At 40.4% G+C, this 16,696-nt stretch overlaps 1 long non-coding RNA gene across 1 annotated transcript in view; it reads left to right on the forward strand.

Annotated features, from left to right (window-relative positions):
• Positions 1-14,769, forward strand: part of LOC133071638 (uncharacterized) — a 264,630-nt gene extending 249,861 nt beyond the window's left edge. The window contains exon 7 of the long non-coding RNA XR_009696488.1: positions 14,652-14,769. This is a non-coding gene — a long non-coding RNA (uncharacterized LOC133071638). The remainder of the gene's footprint in view (positions 1-14,651) is intronic.
• Positions 14,770-16,696: the final 1,927 nt, after the last annotated feature.

Below are 16,696 nucleotides of genomic sequence, written 5' to 3' on the forward strand. Positions count from 1 at the left end.
CTTTATTTTATACTTTAAAATATTAAAATATTCTTATACCCCCATTCCTCAATATTTTCTTCTCTAATTCCCCATTTGCCTCCCCACACACAAATTACCACCACCATTCAGACATCCTAGACTAGAGGAGAGGATGTGTCAACAAATTAACAGATTTTATTCTTAGATTTGGGATTTTAAAACTTAGGCAGTTTGGAGACCAACAAAGAGCCATGACAGATACAATATAAATGAGAAAGTACCTGATACATATGAGAAAAATATCTCATCCTCACTCTACTCCCTGTCAATCTCCAACATCTAAAGTACAAAGGAATCCTCAGGCTAAAAGAAGACTCTATCTTATTGCAATGGAAACACAGAAGTGGTAACAAAGCATCTAAAAGGTCCTAGAAAGAGGAAGCTTGGGTTGAGTTCTAGTAAGGATTCAAAATCGCTGTATGGGCTGGTGGTCTCTGGAAGGGAAGGAAACCAGCTCCATTGTTTGGGCAGAGCCTGTGGAAATGACATAGCCTTGGAGGAAAAGTTGTTGCATGGCACGTCTACCCAGGTGGCACTGGAGACAACACCTTAGGCTTTCCCATGCCCAACACAGCCTGGAAGATTTACATAGCTCCTCAGAGAAGCACATAGAGAGTGATAAAAATGGAGGGCCATGGAGATGGGAATTAGGTACAACTAGGCAATTCCAGATGTTCAAGCTGGTTTTAGAAAAGGCAGAGGAACCAGAGGTCAAATTGCCAACATCCGCTGGATCATTGAAAAACCAAGACAGTTCCAGAAAAACATCTATTTCTGCTTTATTGACTATGCCAAAGCCTTTGACTGTGTGGGTCACAATAAACTATGGGAAATTCTGAAAGAGATGGGAATACCAGACCACCTGACCCACCTCTTGAGAAACCTATATGCAGGTCAGGAAGCGACAGTTAGAACTGGACATGGACCAAGAGACTGGTTCCAAATAGGGAAAGGAGTACGTCAAGGCTGTATATTGTCACCCTACTTATTTAACTTATATGCAGAGTACATCATGAGAAACACTGGGCTGGAAGAAGCACAAGCTGGACTCAAGATTGCCAGGAGAAATATCAATAACCTCAGATATGCACATGACAACACCCTTATGGCAGAAAGTAAGGAGGAGCTAAAAAGCCTCTTGATGAAAGTGAAAGAGGAGAGTGAAAAAGCTGGCTTAAACCTCAACATTCAGAAAACTAATATCATGGCATCTGGTCCCATCACTTCACGGGAAATAGATGGAGAAACAGTGGAAGCAGTGTCAGACTTTATTTTTGGGGGCTCCAAAGTCACTGCAGATGGTGACTGCAGCCATGAAATTAAAAGACGCTTATTCGTTGGAAGGAAAGTTTTGACCAACCTAGATAGCATATTAAAAAGCAGAGACATTACTTTGCCAACAAAGGTTCGTCTAGTCAAGGCTATGGTTTTTCCAGTGGTCATATATGGATGTGAGAGCTGGACTGTGAAGAAAGCTGAGCACCGAAGAATTGATGCTTTTGAACTGTGGTGTTGGAGAAGACTCTTGAGAGTCCCTTGGACTGCAAGGGGATCCAACCAGTCCATCCTAAAGGAGATCAGTCCTAGGTGTTCATTGGAAGGACTGGTGCTGACGCTGAAAGTCCAATACTTTGGCCACCTCATGCGAAGAGTTGACTCATTGGAAAAGACCCTGATGGAGGGAGGGATTGGGGGCAGGAGGAGAAGGGGATGACAGAGGATGAGATGGCTGGATGGCATCACTGATCGATGGACATGAGTTTGAGTAGACTCCGGGAGTTGGTGATGGACAGGGAGGCCTGGCATGCTGCGATTCATGGGGTTGCAATGAGTCAGACACGACTGAGTGACTGAACTGAACTGAGGCAATTACATAGACCTTCATTTAAAGACCAGATAGGATGACTGTTCCAATGGATGCCCGACAACACCAAGGACAACACTGACCTCCTGCCTTCCCCTCAACAATGCAGCCATGACCACTGCTAGCCCACAGGGACTTTTGTGCAGCTTAGAAAAAAACACCTATACAATGTATACTGCTTACTGAGAGGAAGGCTTCCCTGATAGTGCAGTTGGTAAAGAATCCACCTGAAATGCAGAAGACCCCAGTTTGATTCCTGGGTCGCGAAGATCCACTGGAGAAGGGATAGGCTACTCACTTCAGAATCCTTGTGGCTCAGCTGGTAAAGAACCCGCCTGCAGTGCGGGAGACCTGGGTTCGATCCCCGGGTTGGGAAGATCCCCTGGAGAAGGAAAGGCTACCTATTCCAGTATTCTGGCCTGGAGAATTCTATGAACTGTATAGTCCATGGGATTGCAAGGAGTCGGACATGATGGAGAGACTTTCATTTTCACTTTAGTGAAAGGAGAGGTTAGCTTTCTGCTCCCTGTCTCTCTACCTACTCCAACCCGCAAGCCATGGTACTTAGAAATAGAACTCAATGGTGTAACTCTTACACCTGAGCCACATCAACTCCAAACCTGCCTGAATAGTTGAGACTAACCCATCTCAGGAAATATATCTAAAACTTCATGCAAATTAAATCTATCCCAATAAATAATCATGGTATTAAAAAAATTGTAATTAAGAAAATTCAATCTTATGCAACCTAAGATATAAAGGAAAAACCACAATGCAACGGTAGAAGCTACAGAGATATAGTCATGACCCATAACCCCAAATGGGCAACTCACAAACGGGAGTTGCAAATTAGAATTGGAGAGCCTCTTCCCAAGGAGCAAGGGGTCTGAGTCCTACACTGAAGTCTCCAGCCCAAGGGTCCTGTACAAGGAAGATAAGCCCCTGGAATATTTGGCTTGGAAAGCCAGCAGGGCTTACTTTCCAGAGAGGCAGAGAGCCGTGGGAAATAGAGACCCCACTCTTAAAGGCCACCCACAAAATCTCACACACTCCAGGACCCAGGGCAGAAGCAGTAGTTTGAAAGGAGCCTGGGTCAGACCCACTTGCTGATCTTGGAGAGTCTCCCGAAGAGGCAGAGGCAATTGGAGTTCATCCCGGAGACATAAACACTGGTGCCAGTCATTCTGGGGAGCTTGATCTACTCTGAGGACACTGGTTTAGGCAATTTGGAATGCTCCCTTTAGCTTTACCAGCACCTGGGGCCTAGGGCCCGGGCCTGCCCAACAGCCTGTGGCACCAGTACTGGGATGCCAGAGCAGTCTGGTACAGGCATAAAGACAGACACAAAGCTCAATGGAACAGAAATGAACCCCTCTTATATGGGCAATTAATCAATGACAAAGGAGCTAGGAATAGATAACGGAGAAAAAAGGGGAGAAAAGAGCTTTTCTGATAAAGGGTCTTAAAGAACTGGACAGCTACATATAGAAGAATAAAACTGGACTATTCTATTGGGCTTTCCTGGTGGGTGGCTCGGTGCTCAAGAAATCATCTGCCAATGCAAGAGACCCAGGTTTGATCCCTGGGTCAGGAATATCCCTTGAAGGAGGAAATGGCAACTCACTTCCAAATTCTTTCCAGGAAAATCCCTGACAGTCTACAGCCCATAGAGTTGCAAAGTCAAACATGGCTGAGCAACTGAACATGTTCTGTCACACCATGAACAAAAATAAACTCAAATAGATTATAAAGATTTAATCTTAATATCTGATAACATGAAACTTCTAGAGGATTACATAAACAGTTAAATTTTCTGACATCACTCGTAGAAATGGTGTTTTTTTTTTTTTTTAAATATGTCTTAGGTAAGGGAAACAAAACAAAAATTTAAAATGGACTAATCAAATGAAAAGGCTTTTGCATAGCAAAAGAAACCATCAAAAAAACCCGAAAAGGCCACCTACTGAATGGGAGAAGATGTTTGCAAATGACATGTCCAACAAGATGTTGGTACCCAAAATATACAAAGAACTCACACAACACAACATCAGAAAAACAAATGATCTGCTTAAAAATTAGGCAGAGGATTTAAATAGACATTTCTCCAAAGAACACATACAGATAGCTACCAGGTGCTGAGAAGGTGCTCAACATCACTGACCATCGGGGAAATGCAAACCAAAACCACCTGTCATAAGGGCCATCATCAAAAAGACAACAAAGAAGAAATTTTGGCAATTATATGGTGAAAGGAAAAGTCCTCCTCCACTGTTGGTGATAATGTAAATTGGGGCAGGCACCAATTAATGTAAATTGGTACAGGTTTCTCAAAAAACTAAAACTTGAACTACCACATGACCCAGCAATTTCACTCCTGGGTATACATATGGAAAAAATAAAAACATTAATTGTAACAGATACATGTACCCCAATGTTCATAGCAGCAGTATTTATGATTGCTTAGATAGGGAAGCAACTTTACTGTCCATCAACAGATGCATGGAGAAGGAAGAGGTGGTATGTGTATGAACATGGAATACTACTCAGTCATAAAAGAGAAAGTTTGCCATTTACAGCGACATGGATGGACTTGGAGGGGATTACACTAAGTGAAATGAGTCAGGCAGAGAAATAAAAATACGTCACGATCTCCCTTATATGTAGAATCTAAAAAATAAAATAAAAAATACAAACAAGACAAAATGAGAACACACTCATAGATACAAAGAACCAACAGGTTGTTGCCAGAGGAAAGGAGGGGAAGGTGGGCTGAATGAAATAGGTGGAAAGGATTAACACTTACAAACCTCCAGTGTTGTAATAAACACATCACAGGGATGTAATAGAAATTACAAGGTCAGTGATACTGAAATAACTTTGTTATTTGTAATGTCGATGGTTCTAGATGGTTACTAGATTTGTAATGTCGATCATTTCACAATGTCTACTAATGTCAAATCATTATGTAGTACATATGAAACTAACATAATATTGTATGTCAACTATATTTCAATTTAAAAAAGAGGCATTCAGAACATAAGAGATCCTTAAACACAGGCATTCAACACAAAGTTATATGCTTCATGAAACAAAAAATTCTAGATCTCCTTTGTCAAACATGTGAAATAGGCCTTTTCAAATTTCTCAAGCTAAATCTCAAGGATTCTTTTATCAAAGACCATTTCTTTCACCCAAAGTGTTCTGCTGTGAGGAAGCCTGTTCAATAACATTAGAAAACTGTGGGTCAGAGTCAGCACTGATTTTAGAAAGAGACATTTGAACCTAGCATTTTAAAAAATAGAATAATAAACATTTCCCTACTGATACATCTCAACTCCATCTTTTTGTTTAAGTATGAATTTTTTTAGGTAGAAAATACTGTTTCACCCAAACTAGACTATTGTAAAATCAGAGGGGGAAAAAAATGTCAGATAATTTCAACACCATAATGCAACTGTTATAATTTTTGCCTAACACCCTACAATATTTTTTTTCCTGGTGATTTTGAAATTTTGAGGATGAAATCTTCACCATAAATTAAAGAGCTTTTTATAGAGATGACTCATGGTGAAATTTTTATTTATTTCACTATAGAACAGATGAGATGATAAAGTGGGAAATTTTTATAACAGGTCTCAGTACTGAAAGAGAAAACAAGTTCTCATTAATAAAATTTAGTATAACTCCTGTGAGACTCAACTTCAAACTTGCCAGTTGCAGTGAACCAGCTCAGTCCTGCTGTACTTAATTATGGTATGGTACCGTTGGAAGGAAATGAGGTAATAATCCAGTCCAGTTTTACAATCTAAAGGTTAAGAAATATTGCCTACTCCAGATCTGAGCATGTAGACATACTGAGCCTATGGGAGAAAGGATAGGAGAGAGAATCTATCTGTGAATGACTCTTGGGAAATTCATTTTACAGGCTTACTGCACAACAGTAAAAACCAATAGCAGATAGAACAGAATCTCTAGTTAGCACATGAGGGCACTGAGGTGGGAGAGAACAAAATGGAAATAAATGAACAAGCTCAATGACTCTCCTTCCTTTCCTTTTCTTTTTTTTCCAATCACACTACACTTCTGTTTGCTCCACTTGAAGCCCTGAATAATGTTAATGGTGATTGCCACAGGCCAAAAAGGATTTGTTCAAGTTTTATTTCAATTAGGGAAAAAAAGCTTAATTTGAGCACTTAAATATATAACCTTCCCTCTTAAAAAAATAGGAATAAAACTACCGTAGGACACAACAATCCCACTCCTGCCCGTGTACCCTGAAGAAAATATAATTTAGAAAGGCACATATGCCCCAGTGTTCAGGCTTCTCTGGTGGCTCAGAGAGTAAAGAATGCACCTGCAACGCAGGAGACCTGGCTTCGATCCCTGGGTCGGGAAGATCACCTGGAGGAATAGCAACCCACTCCAGTCTTCTTGCCTAGAAAATCCCATGGACAGAGGAGCCTGGTGGGCTACAGTCCATTGGGTTGCAGAGTCAGATGTGACAGAATGACTAAGCACACGCATGCACACACACACACACACACCCCCTAATATTCATTGCAGTGCTGTTCACCATAGCTCAGTCATGGAAGCAACGTCAATGTCCATTGACAGATGAATGGATAAAGAAGTTGTGGTACATATACACAATGGAATATTACTCAGCTGTAAAAAGAAACACATTCAACTCAGTTCTAATGAGGTGGATGAACCTAAAGCCTATTACACGGAGTGAAGTAAGTCAGAAAGAGAAAAACAAATATCATATATTAACATGTATATGTGGAATTTAGAAAGATGGTACTTATGAACCTATCTGTAGATCAGTAATGGAGACATGGACATAGACAACAGACTTGTGGACACAGTGGGGGAAGGAGAGGATGGGACAAACTGAGAGTGACAATGAAATATGTACATTAATATATGTAAATTTAAATAGTCAATGGAAATTTGCTGTGTGACACAGGAAGCTCAAATCCAGTGCTCAATGACAACCTAGAGGAGTGGGGTAAGGTGGGGAGTAGGAGAGACATTCAAGAGGGAGGGACATATGTATGCCTATGGCTGAGTCATGTGTATCTGGCAAAGACCAGCACAGTGTGGTTGCCTTAGGTTAATATTCCAGATCTACACATGGACATCATCAAATGGTCACTACTGAAGTCAGATTGATTATATTCTTTGCAGCCAAAGACAGAGAAGCTCTATACAGTCAGCAAAAACAAGACCTGGAGCTGACTGTAGCTCAGGTCATCAGCTCCTTATTGCAAAATCCAGGCTTACATTGAAGAAAAGAGGGAAAACCATTAGAACATTCAAGTATGGCCTATATCAAATCCCTTATGATTATCCATGAAAGGAACAAATAGATTCAAGGAATTCGATCTGGTAGATACACTGCCTGAAGAACAATGGACAGAGGTTCATTACACGGTACAGGGTGCAGTGACAAAAACCATCTCCAAGAAAAAGAAATGCAATGCAAGAAGGCAAGATGGTTGTCTGAGGAGGCCTTACAAATAGCTGAGAGAAGAAGAAAAGTGAAAGGCAAAGGAGAAAGCGAAAGTTATACACATCTGAATGCAGAGTTCCAAAGAATAGCAAGGAGATATAAGAAAGTCTTCTTCAGTGAACATTGCAAAGAAAGAGAGGAAAACAATAGAATGGGAAAGACTAAAGATCTCTTCAAGAAAACTGGAGATACCTGGAGATACATTTCATGTAAAGATAGGCACAATAAAGGAAGTAATGGTATGGACCTAACAGAAGTAGAAGATATAAAGAAGAGGTGGCAGAAATACGTAGAAGAACTGTACCAAAAAAAAGGTCTTAATGATCTAGATAACCAAGGTGGTGTGGTCACAAACCTAGAGCTTGACATCCTGGAGTGTAGTTAAGCAGGCCTTAGGAAGCCTTACTACGAACAAAGCTAGTAGAAGTGATGGAATTCCAGCTGAGCTTTTTCAAATCCTGAAAGATGATGCTGTTAAAGTGCTGTACTCAACATGCCAGCAAATTTGGAAAATTTCAGTTTAAGGCCACAAGACTGGAAAAGGTCAGTTTTCATTCCAGTCCCATAGAAAGGCAATGCCAAAGAATGCTCAAACTACTGTACAATTGCATTAATTTCACATGCTAGCAAGGTAATGCTCAAAATTCTTCAAGCTAGGCTTCAACAGTATGTGAACTGAGAATTTCCAGATGTTCAAGATTTAGATTTAGATCAAGATTTAGAAAAGGCAAAGGAACCAGAGAACAAATTGCCAGCATCTGTTGGATCATAGATAAAGCAAGAGAATTCCAGAAAAACATCTACTTCTGCTTCATTGACTATGCTAAAGCCAGGAGAAATATCAATAACCTCAGATGTGCAGATAATACCACCTTTATGGCAGAAAGTGAAGAAGAACTAAAGAGCCTCTTGATGAAAGTGAAAGAGGAGAGTCAAAAAGCTGGCTTAAAGCTCAACATTCAGAAAACTAAGATCATGGCATCTGGTCCCATCACTTCATGGCAAATAGATGGGGAAACAGTGGAAACAGTGGCTGACTTTATTTTTCTGGGCTCCAAAATCACTGCAGATGGTGATTGCAGCCATGAAATTAAAAGATGATTACTCCTTGGAAGGAAAGTTATGACCAACCTAGACAGCATATTAAAAGCAGAGTCATTACTTTGTCAACAAAGAACTGTCTAGTCAAGGCTATGGTTTTTCCAGTAGTCATATATGGATGTGAGAGTTGAACTATAAAGAAAGCTGAGCACTGAAGAATTGATGCTTTTGAACTGTGGTGTTGGAGAAGACTCTTGAGAGTCCCTTGAACTGCAAGGAGATCCAACCAGTCCATCCTAAAGGAGATCAGTCCTGGGTGTTCACTGGAAGGACTGATGCTGAAGCTGAAAGTCCAATACTTTGGCCACCTGATGTGAAGAACTGACTCATTGGAAAAGACCCTGATGCTGGGAAAGTTTGAAGGCAGGAGGAGACAGGGATGCCAGAGGATGAGATGGTTGGATGGCATCACCGACTTGATTGACATGAGTTTGAGCAAGCTCTGGAAGTTGGTAAAGGATAGCGAAGCCTGGCGTGCTACAGTCCGTGGGGTCGCAAAAAATTGGACATGACTGAGTGACTGAACTGAATTGGAGAATCCAAGAATCCTAAGTATCTGGAGTTATTTTTTCATTCTCTATCATGGGAGATCGGCTCTTTACTAAAGAAGAAAGGAAGAAGAATAGCTGTTGGGTAGGAAATCAGAAGCTCCTGCCACATCCTCTTACATCTATTTATTGGTAGTGGCTGCTAAGAGTGTTATATTTAGAAGAACTGAAGACTCAATTTAGAAGAATTGAAGGTTGGTCAATATGCAATGTCTGCTATGCATATGGGAAGGAAAAATATTGAGGGTATTTTTTTATCCATTGACCTAAAATTTGTCACAAAATTCTGGAACTTTTGCCTTCAACACTTTTGTTTCAAGGCCTCAGTGCTTTAGCATTCCACTATCTGAATTTAAATTTTCATTTTGTTACCCACCAATACTTAAGAAGCTGACCTGCCTCTGACACTCCAGTTCTACACTGATGGTTAGCTTTCACATCCAATTTTATGTTCAACTACATATAAATTTCCCTTAGTTATTAGTTCTGAGAACAGTCTTATCTAAACTGAACAATTACTGGCATCTCAACATAAATATACCTAGAGTTGCCTTAATCCCTAGCCTGCCCCCACACACCAGCATAATATCTAAAGAGTAAAGTTTAGCACAAAGTAATTGATAATGCTGATGTTCCAAAAATTATAATGAAGATCATTTGTAGTAGAGGAAACTTCTAGAGACTCTCAAATTATTCAGCGTATTTCAAAGCCTGATGATTAAGACCATATTTTAAACTCTTCTGCTATTTATTAGGTATAAGAATATTTTCAATATTTAGTCAACTGTCTGTCATAGCCTAAAACAAACAGAAAACTGTAACATTTTTATCAGTAAATGGATATAATTAAAACCAATAATTACTATTTCAAGGATCAGCTGATAGCGTTTTAAATGAATCAAAAAGCCATCTCAGCTTTGACAATCTTAACATTTGACCTGGCTTTAACTGACACATAATGCTACATATAATACATAATACCCATAACATATATTTTCTTCTTTATCATGTGTTTTCTTTTTTCTTGAGAATTCTTTCACTATATGTTTTGAAGAAAAGAAACAGAGATTTTATTATTGGAAAGTTGGAAGTTATATGTCACCTTGTATTTTAATCGGAGCTTTGTAAATGAAAAGAAAATTGGAGACACATCAGGGAAGGAATGAAGTCATGTTTCCTAAAAATAGGGCTAAATTTTCAGAATCCTGAAATTGGATTGATCTCTGTTCACTTCCACATCACTTGATAATTAATGTCAGTTGGTATTTAGTGAAACACACACTCAAATTACTGTAGTTATTTTAAGTAGAAAGGAACTGAATACAGGGAATTAGGTCCTGACAAAATTTTGGGGATAATTCATGCAGAGGGCTCTAGGCTGAGTCTTTTTTAAGAATGAGTCCTAGAAATGACAGAACTATATGCTGGAAGAGCTACTATCTCTGGGCCACCACTGGAATTATTGAGTTTCGAGTGCACCCCTGCAGCTGTGACCCAGAAATGGGGAAACAGGAAAAAAGGGAATAAAGTCATTGCTGCCTGTGTTGCACATGCATAGACAGCCAGGATGCAGGAGAATAGACCCTGGAAAACTGCCGCAGAAATATCTGCCAGCTATAAGAGAAGAGCCAAAACTGGCAGGAAAATGGCTTCTAGCCACCTTTGTAATATTTTGACTTGTAAAGACACATGTACACCCATGGCTGATTCATGTCAATGTATAGCAAAAACCACTACAGTATTGTAAAGTAATTAGCCTCCAATTAAAATAAATAATTAAAAAAAATTTATTAGAAGAAATATTTGGCTTTTGCCCTCATTCCTGACACAGAGCTACTAAAACCCTTGGAATTTCCTTAATGATAAGGATGATAGGACTTCCCTGATGATGCAATGGATAAGAACCCATCTGCCAAGGCAGGGGACACGGGTTCGATCCCTGGTCTGGAAAGATTCCACATGCTGCAGTGCAACTAAACCAGTGCCCTGCAGCTACTGAGCCCATGCTCTAGAGCCCACCCCGCATCCAGTGAGCCCCTGTGCTGCACCTACTGAAGGCCCTGCATGGAGAACCTGTGCTCCACAACAAGAGAAACTACAACAATAATTCTGTGCACCACAACCCGGAGAAGTCCCGCTCCCCGCATCTAGAGAAAGCTTGAGTGAAGCAACAAAGACCCCACGTGACAAAAAATAAATAATTAAAATAATTATAAAGGTATTGTTATTATTCATAACAAGGTCCTTTCAATCACACCTGAGTTTTTATCAATGACGTGACTTTCGGTTAGCTTCAAGATAAAGGCTGGTTGCCAAGGGAACGATCAGCCATCCCCTGACTATGGAAAGCTCTGTGCCCTTCTGCTATACCTTGCCCTATGCATCTCTTCCACCTGGCTGTTCCTGAGTTGAAACCTTTATGATAAACTAGCAATCTAGTAAGGAAAATATTTTCTTCAGTTCTCTGAGTCATTATAGCATAATATTAAACCTATGGAGGGGTTGGGGAACCTCCTATTTGTGGCAGGTACGTCAAAAGCATAGGTGATAACCTGGACTTAAGATTCGCATCAGAACTGGGGACATGGGGTGGAGTCTTACAGGACTAAGCCCTTTCACCTGTGGAATCTGATGCTATCTCCAGGTAATGTCAGAATCGAGTTCCACTCTGACACCCAGTTGGTGTCTATAATGAATTAAAAATTGCTTAGAGTGAAAAAGCCTACACATCAGAAGTGAAGTACTGAGAATGCCGTGTACGGCAGGGAAAAAGAGGTTTTTTCCCCACAACCTTCTTCCTTCCAAATGTGTCATGACTTCATCTAATAGATAGAACCTAACTTGCATCCAGATTACAGATGCAAAGGAGACTGGTCAACATAGTTTTCAGTTTTCCAGTCTCAAGTTTACATCAGTTAAGTTCAGTTCAGTTGCTCAGTCATGTCCAACTCTTTGTGACCCCATGGACTGCAGCACGCCAGGCCTCCCTGTCCATCACCAACCTCCAGAGCTTACTCAAACTCATGTCCATTGAGTCGGTGATGCCATCCAACCATCTCATCCTCTGTTGTCCCCTTCTCCTCCCACCTTCAATCTTTCCCAGCATCAGGATCTTTTCCAATGAGTCAGTTCTTCGCATTGGGTGGCCAAAGTATTGGAGTTTCAACTTCAGCATCAGTCCTTCCAATGAATATTCAGGATTGATTTCCTTTAGGATGGACTGGTTGGATCTCTTTGCAGTCCAAGGGACTCTCAAGAGTCTTCTCCAACACCACAGTTCAAAAGCATCAATTCTTCGGAGCTCAGCTTTCTTTATAGTTCAACTTTCACATCCATACATGACCACTGGAAAAACTGTAGCTTTGACTAGACAGATCTTTGTTGGTAAAGTAATGTCTCTGCTTTTTAATATGCTGTCTAGATTGGACATAGCTTTTCTTCCAAGGAGCAAACGTCTTTTAATTCCAAGGCTGCAATTACTATCTGCAGTGATTTTGGAGCCCCCAAAAATAAAGTCTGTTTCTTTTGCCATTGTTCCCCCATCTATTTGCCATGAAGTGATGGGACCGAATAACTCAGGGATCAAACCCAGGTCTCCCACATTACAGGCAGATTCTTTGCTGGCTGAGCCACAAGGGAGAGCCCCCAAGTTTACATAAAGACATTCTAATAGGAGAGTGGAATGGACCTTAGCAGGCCATTCTTCAATATCTATCACAGACATTGTATCACTGTCCTAATATATTGTATTTGTGCATTCTAAAATTATACAGTGCCAGAAAAACATGATGGAAGTTGCCCGCTTTGGGAAATAAACTATTTTAAGTAAATCTATTCTATTGAAAGCAGAGGAAATGGAAGTAGTGTTACCTGGCAACTTTGAATATCAATGAAATGATTAAGCATACAGTTTCCATTTATTCATAATCTGTGGCGACACATTGCCAAATTTCCAACTGCTTGATGTTACAGGAAAGGAAAAGAATCTGACTTGTGTAGTGCCATTTGATCTTGAAAGTATTTTAAAACCTGTGCTTTCCTCAAATTTATTCATTCTCTCCTATGGGGGGAAAAAAATCCAGGAAGAAAGGCATTCTGGCTTGCATCACATAAAATCTGAAAACTCTACAAATACTAAATAAAGTACTGCAGTAGGCTGAACAACAGCCACCCAAATATATTAGGTCCTAATCCTTATCTATAAACGTTACCTTATATGAAAAAAAAAAAAAAAAACTTTTCAAATCTGATTAAAATAAGGATATTGAGATGGAGAGCTTATCCTGGTTTATCCAGGTGGGCCCTAAATGCAATCACATGTATCCTTATTAGAGGAAGGCAGAGTGAGCTTTAACATGGATATACAGAGGAGAAAAGTATATGAAGACAGATTTGAAGATACTGGCCTCAAAGATAAAAGTGATGCTACCACAAACCAAGGAATGCCAGCAGCCATCAAAAATTGGAAGAACTAAGAGATTCTCCCCTCTAGCCACCGAAGGGAGCATGGCCCTGCTGACACCTTGATTTTGACCTAGTGACACTGATTTTGGACTTCTGGCCTCTAGATCTGTGAGAAATAAATTTCTGTTGTTTTAAGCCAACCAGGTTTACAGTGATTCACTGTAATAGTCACAGGACAAGTATTTCACAACTGAAATATTAGAGCCTACTAGCTCAGTTGCTTAAGGCAATTTTTGTCCAAAGACGCTATGGAATCCCAGTGTATAGGGGCTGTGGAGATGTGAGTGTGAGTCAGAGACAGAGCACATTGCTTTAGCTCACACAGGACAGATAATGCCTCAGTGGTGATTTAAGCTTGGGTGCTCTGATTTCAGTAGTAGTGTTAATCGTTCAGTCGTGTCTGACTGTTTGCAACCCCATGGACTGTAGCCCACCAGGCTCCTCTGTCCATGGGATTTCCCAAGCAAGAATACTGGAGTGGGTTGCAATTTCCCTCTCCAGGGGAGCTTCCTGACCCAGGGATTGAACCTAGGCCTCTTCTGGTTCCAGAGGCTGCACTTTCTTCAGTCTACAGTACAGCTGAAAAGTGGACACAAGTTCCCTGATCACCACTGGAGTCACTCTCCACTCCAATCCTAGTAGAAACCCAGGTTTCTTCCTCAATTTCTCCCTCTTCCCCTTACCCACACCTGTTCAACAAGGAAGCCATTCCTGTCCAAATTCAGTTACAGTTCTTGGATCCATTTCCTCCTCCCATCCCACTGCCACTGCATCAGTTTTTGCCTTTTATATCTTTTCCCCCAGATCATGGTAATAGTTTGCCAACTCTTTCCACTTACTTTCAATGCTTCCCTGTTACCTAAGGTAACAGGTACCTAAGGTACTCTTTAGTCAAAGAGTATAGCATCACACAAGTAACTTTTCATTATCTGACCCCAAACTATTTCACTACTTTATTTCTCCCCACACTCAAGGTTCTAATTACACGCTAAAATTTTTCTTCTCCTCCCATACATGAGGCCTTCACAAATGCATGGTTTTGCACATGCTATTCTTTCATTTGCCATCACTCTCACCCATCCTCCAAGATTCAGTGCAATGTCACCTGTTTCATAAAGCCTTTGTTGATTTTTCCCAGGTAACCCTAGATGCTCCTTTTACAACATGCACTACAGAGCGTATACCTACTGGATCATGAATTCTTCAAGAGAAATGTATGAAATGTCATGAGCTTCACATTCTGGTTCAGAGTCTCCAATGGTGGGATGTGCAATACCCATTTGTGTGCATAAAGTAAGTGTTAAGTCTTTAACTTAAAAAATTAATTTATGCTTATATTTCATTTTATTTTAAATTTTGATATTTTTAATAATTTATAAAATGAACATAATATGTACCGGTGGTACCTGTATATGATTTTTTAAAAAAATAAATGTGTATGAAGGGAGTGCTCACTAATTATCTTTTTTATCTTACTAATAGAAGTGTACAATAAAATGTTTGGCAACCACTGGTCTTGCCTATTTGAGGAGATTTAATAACAAATCACCCAGATGCAGCAGAGGAAGCCCTTTATCTCAAAAAAAAAAATCAGTATCTAGAACACTTTTCCACACTTGGCAAATACTCTATGAATGTTAACTGAGCAAATAAATAAGTGAGAAATACATTTTTAGCATACATGTTCATGGAAGATGTAAAACATAGTCTTTTGAGCCTGAAGGTCTTGGGTAAGAATACCAAATCTCATACTTCCCAAGTTTGTGTCTTCGGGTAAGTCATTCATCTCTTTGAACATCAATTTCCTGATCAGTAAAATGAAGATAATACAAGTTGGTTGTGAGAATTAAGAGAAATAATAAATGCAAGCTGCTTATCATAATGCCACATTAAGCACTCAGTAAACTGAAGCTGTTTCGCAGTACTGTATGGTAGAAAGTCCAAACTGGAAGCCCCTTATAACTTATAGGTCCACTGTTTCTTCTGCTCAAATTATTTTGCCTTACCGTCATCCCAGGAAAGCACCTATGTGTCCTTAGATATGGATGAATTTTACATGGATGAAATATGGGTATTTTTCAAGCCAGGTAAGAATCTTTTAAGTTCAGGGTCATTTGTGCATTTCCTCATTCTGCCACACTGCAAGAGAGATTTACTGGATTTTGGCAGAATCATTTCAAAACACTTCAGAATAGAAACACAATGAAGTCACCTTTCTTTTGGCTTAGACCTTTGTGTCTGTCTGAGCTCCTCTGGGTTGAAGGGAGGCATTGCTCCTAAATGACTTATTGGCGGGAAGCAGATGAGCCTCTTCTTCTGGTCACTGAGGGACTGAAAGGCTCCCTAAGCAGAGGGTCATCATCTTCTGAGACCTACAAGCGCAAGTAGGTCCAACAGAACTTCACAACATTGGAGAGAGAAGGCTTAGAGAGAAAAACTACCTTAGGCTGGTAAGTCCTTAGTGAGATCAGAGCAACTAGAAGATTTGTTTAATCAAGTGTTAACCTATGAGTTTCTCATAGGATTGCCTCTTCCCAGGCTCTCCCCAGATGGAATAGAGGCTGTGGGGCAGGAACGTCTGGCAAATTTGCAGGGGATTGTGAGTCAGTGGAGAGGGCAGCTAAGGTGACCAGTGCAATTGCTCTATCAAACAAGTCTATTATTTTAAAATCCATTCTCCATAGTGCTTTCTTGACTCTATAATTGTTCAAAATTGCAAAACTTATCTCTCTCCATTGTGGACAAATTCCTCAGAAGTGCCTCACTGTATAAATAACAAGGTCCACATTCCTTAAGATCAGAAAGACCCACAGGCTCCTTTATGATCTGACTTATGGCTAACCATCTAGTTTGTTGTTGTTGTGTTTAGTCACTAAGTTATGTCCAGCTCTTTGTAACCCCATGGACTGTAGCCCACCAGGCTCCTCTGTCCATGGGATTTCCCAGGCAAGAATACTGGAGTGGGTTGCCATTTCCTTCACCAGGGGATCTTTCTGACCCAGAATCAAACCCAGGTCTCCTGCTTTGGCAGGAAGATACTTTACCACTGAGCCACCAGGGAAACCCCTGTTTTTCTTTTTGTAAAGAATGTAATGTTTGTGGAGTTCATGGATCTAAATGCACCCAGTGGCCCCAGAGGTCACGAACATTGACAGGGTGGCGGTTGCTCTCCCAGATCATAGC

The sequence above is a fragment of the Dama dama genome, chromosome 17, assembly GCF_033118175.1.
Source record: "Dama dama isolate Ldn47 chromosome 17, ASM3311817v1, whole genome shotgun sequence".
NCBI classification, from domain to species: domain Eukaryota; kingdom Metazoa; phylum Chordata; class Mammalia; order Artiodactyla; family Cervidae; genus Dama; species Dama dama.